This window comes from Nannospalax galili, unplaced genomic scaffold, assembly GCF_000622305.1.
Source record: "Nannospalax galili isolate Female #2095 unplaced genomic scaffold, S.galili_v1.0 scaffold550, whole genome shotgun sequence".
In the NCBI taxonomy this organism is placed as follows: domain Eukaryota; kingdom Metazoa; phylum Chordata; class Mammalia; order Rodentia; family Spalacidae; genus Nannospalax; species Nannospalax galili.
The window spans coordinates 3,317,070-3,321,178 of NW_008329138.1; the positions used below are offsets into that span (position 1 = coordinate 3,317,070).

Below are 4,109 nucleotides of genomic sequence, written 5' to 3' on the forward strand. Positions count from 1 at the left end.
CCCTTAGCTCATCCATTGTGTTAAGTTCGTCTTGAAACCATGGTGTTCTCAGAGATGGCTCTGGCTCCTCTAGAACATATATATTCTGTTCTCCTTTAGCCTATAAACTGACTACCTGCCTATAAAAAGGGACTTCCTTGCTCCTAATTTCTATCAGCAACATGATGGCGCCAGGAAGACAATAGCTAGTTCAGTTTCACCTCAGTCAGTAAACATCGGAGGTGACCAAGAATTGCCCTTCCATTTCTTCATACCCTATAACCCAATGGGTTAACACACAAAGGCCAATAAATATTGATCATTCCCTAATTATGTCATTAAAGTCAGATATATGCTATTTTGTAGGATAAAGTCTGTTAAAGTAGTTAACTTTTGAGTGCCCTGGCCAACATCTTTCCTTTTGGATGAATTACATGAACTGTTGAATTTGAATATCAACTTATAATTCAAAACAAACAGGAGAGGTTAGTATAAACAGAGAGCACTTAAAACCCTGGGATAGACAGTTTATTACAATACTTGACAGAAAATATATATTAGCCAGAAGATAGGGTGATTAACATGGAATCACAAAAACTCAGGGAATTAGCTATACTATTTGAATAGCTGAAGGAATTCAGTGAAACCATATTGTAGTATATGAGCAGAGAACCCCTGGCCTGCACTGTCTGTTCCTTCTGACTGTTTTTGCATGAACAGTGATTATATTTGACATTGGATCTCTGCTTATTTTATTTTTCATGCTTAACCTCGCATACGTCTGATCGATATTGGTGTTTAATTGGATGTGTAAATCTATGTGATCAGGATTCATGCAAAGCTTGCTCTTCTGAGAGAATCTTTGTCTTTTAAAGACAGATTGTCTAACCCTGTTTAGGCTGATTGTGTCTAGATCTTCCTCTTTATTTCTCAAATGGTCTTATTTGAAAACTCTTTCTGAACTTCCAGTTGTAGTCATTCAAGTGGCTTTTTTTTTTTTAGTATCTTGTAAGAACTTTCACCCTAAATTCTACCAATTATTTTCTCAACATGTTTATCTCTGTGTTAAGATGTGCAATGAGTGTATGTCTATATGGACTTGAGGAAGCATATTTAATGGAATATGTTACTATGTGTATGTGGTTTTAAGAAAATAATTGATTGTATCTGGTTTCCATTTTTTAAATGTGTTATATAAAGTGATTGGAATATTTACCTAGGGTGTATTTATTCCCTTTTAAACAGTCCTTTAATATTATGATTCTCTTAATTTAAAAAATCATGATATCAGACTTTTTAGCATTTAACAAAGCAGCATTTAATAGCATATTTGAGATCAAACCCTCAAAAATGAACAAAATATCATGTTATTTTCTAAGTGCTTATTGAGGCTGGCTAGAAAGGCAGGGATGTTATGAGGACATGGGAGGGAAAGACACCCCTCACCCTAGAGTCTGACTGCAGCCTGTCACCAGCTGAGAAGCAAGAAATCCAAAGCAATTATAATGCTTGTTATAGATGCTTCAGACATAGAGTTAAATTTTTTTTTCATGTATAGACAAAAGTAACAATCAACCAGGCTTAAGTGCTGAATGTATATGACCATGGATCTCATTTATTTTCCCTGACATTGCCTGAGAATCCCAAACAAACTGTTCATTTACAGTACAGATGCCCTGTGTTCCTGTATCCTGGTGATTTAGACTTCTACCTTATCAATTGCAATCCTCTCAGGTGCCCCTCAGAAACTACCCTGGGATCTCATTCAGGTTTCTTAGCCATCATTTTAAGATTGTAGCTTCAATTTCCACACAGGTAAAATCCCGTGTATGACTTGTGAAGACAATGAGATGAGATGTTCTTCAAGAAGCCCACAGCCGTGCTTTGCAGCGCTTCTTTCTCTCTTCCTACTTTGCATGCTCTCAACCTTCCTATATTAAAATGTCTTTTTTATATGTCTCTTTAAATGTTTTATATGTCTACATTAAATGTTTTCTGGGTTATACTTTTATTAAATATAACAAGTCCTTGTCCCTTAGAAGGATGGACATTCTCGACGCATTCACAAAGATGGCCTTCATTGTTACTCCTCCTGACTCACACACAATTTCCAACATTATTTGATTATTTTTTAAATTATTCCTAAAGCCAGGCCTTAGTTTTAGGTGCATCATTTAGCTTTTAATAAAGGATATGACAATGCCCTCTAATATTAAGATATAAGAAATATCTTCAGACTGTGTCACTAACACAGCTTATATAGCTTAATTTCTGATGCTTAAACTTTTCACATATAGGTTCCAGAACAAATCAAACAGTAGATATAGCCAAGGGCCATCCTGGCTTCCAGCTGCTGTACCAATTGTTTGTCCACAAGGTGACAGAAAAGGGAAGTAGGTTTCCTAGGGAGGGCTAAGGGTTCTGCTGTAGGCATTTGGGCTATCTCCCAGGCAGTCAGCATCACCAAGTCTGTCCAAGCTGTACAGTCACTGTTGGGTTCCTCTAGGGAAGAATCCAGGCATACTAACTGCTCTCCATGACTCAATAGGGCATAAAACAAAGATATTCCAAACTGATTTTGAAGTACCACAGTGATTGGCAGCTCTGAGGAACCAGGTGGTACCGACATTAGACTTTGAAGTCCTTGGAGGAGCTGATGGAAGAACGGGTGACTTATATTTTTGCCAAAATAACATGTGTAGAGCCTGGTCAATCATGTCCCTCCCGATCAGGAGAGGCAGATGGTGAGTGATAATACAGAAGATGGCTAACAACTTAATCATGGGGCAGGAGAGCCACCACAATTTTCCCCTTCCTCACAGACACCACCCGCTTCAGAAGGCTGTCTGCTGTCTCCTCCAGGCTGTTCTGCGCCTGGGTCTTTAAGGCCTGGAAGAGCTTCTCAACTTGGTTGCTCTGGGCAACCAAGCAGAGTTGGGGAAACCCATCCTTCCACCCCTCCTCTATCACTAGCAACTCAAGGAACATCTTGATCTGGGATAATACTCGAAGCCTCTGACTGCTCATAGCTCCTGCATCCTGCTCTTGAGTTCTGTGAGATACACTATCAATAGATCGGCTAAAACATGTTGATACAGCTCCATGGCTCTCAGAACCCTCAATTAGAACCTCTGATTCATAAACTTCTGCCTTCTGGATGTAAGATGTGACCAGCTTGAGAGACTCAACCCTCTACCTTTGTCCAAGCAGCTCTTCATCTGCCTGTTTTCTCTCTAGCTTCTGGGAGTATTACTGAGAATAATAATTGTCTAGGTGGGGGTTCTCACTCTGAAGCAGAACTATCTGCACTTTCATCACCCAGTCCTTCTCTTTTTGGGTCATGAGGTGAGCATAGGGGTCTGGCTGCTGAGACTAAGGCTTCTGGCCTAGGAGACTTGGTTTTTGCCTCTGCCTCTGCAGTAAGATCCATTGGTGCTGAGGTCAGAAGACTGGGCAACCCCAACTTTGCATTACAGTGACTAGTCTAGAAAGCATTTTCTGTGTCAAAGCCAGGAATCCCAGAGCAGACTGAATGAATCAAGGTCCCTGAAAGATGAGGGGATCTCCACAGGCTGCTACAGGTGACAGAGAAGCTGTGCCTCTCTCTGTGAACGCTGACACTGTGATGGAAAACACCTTGACTCTCTCTAGATTTTAATATCAGATTTAGAAAGGAAAACATTACAAAACACTTATCTGAACTTCATTGCAACAACTAATACAAATAGAAAAAACAAAAACCATAATGGCTGAATAATTTTAACCAAAAAATACTATATATAAATTTCTAACTTATAGATTTCAAGGCTTCACTTGCGTATTTGGTAACTTTGACTTTTATGTTTTAAAGTGGTAAAGGATCATTTCTGTGTCTAAAGTTATTTAACTTTTAAAACGTTATAATTGGATTCAAATATTTTTAATACTCATTGCAAATAGTTATGAACTATAAATGTATAACAAGTGCTACAGTCATTGTACAGACACTATGGATATTAAAATTAAATTCTAATATAAAATAATAGTAGATTTTAAAAATTCAGTTTGATCCTAAATTATTGAAAGTATTTGAGCTGTTAATTTTCACTACTCCTCATATAATTCCAGGTTTGTTTACAGCAGGTCAGGTA

General features: G+C 38.3%; 1 pseudogene; it reads right to left on the reverse strand.

The window, feature by feature from the left end:
* Positions 1-2,266: 2,266 nt before the first annotated feature.
* LOC103734242 lies at positions 2,267-3,414 on the reverse strand (annotated as a pseudogene).
* Between the last annotated feature and the right edge of the window lie 695 nt (positions 3,415-4,109).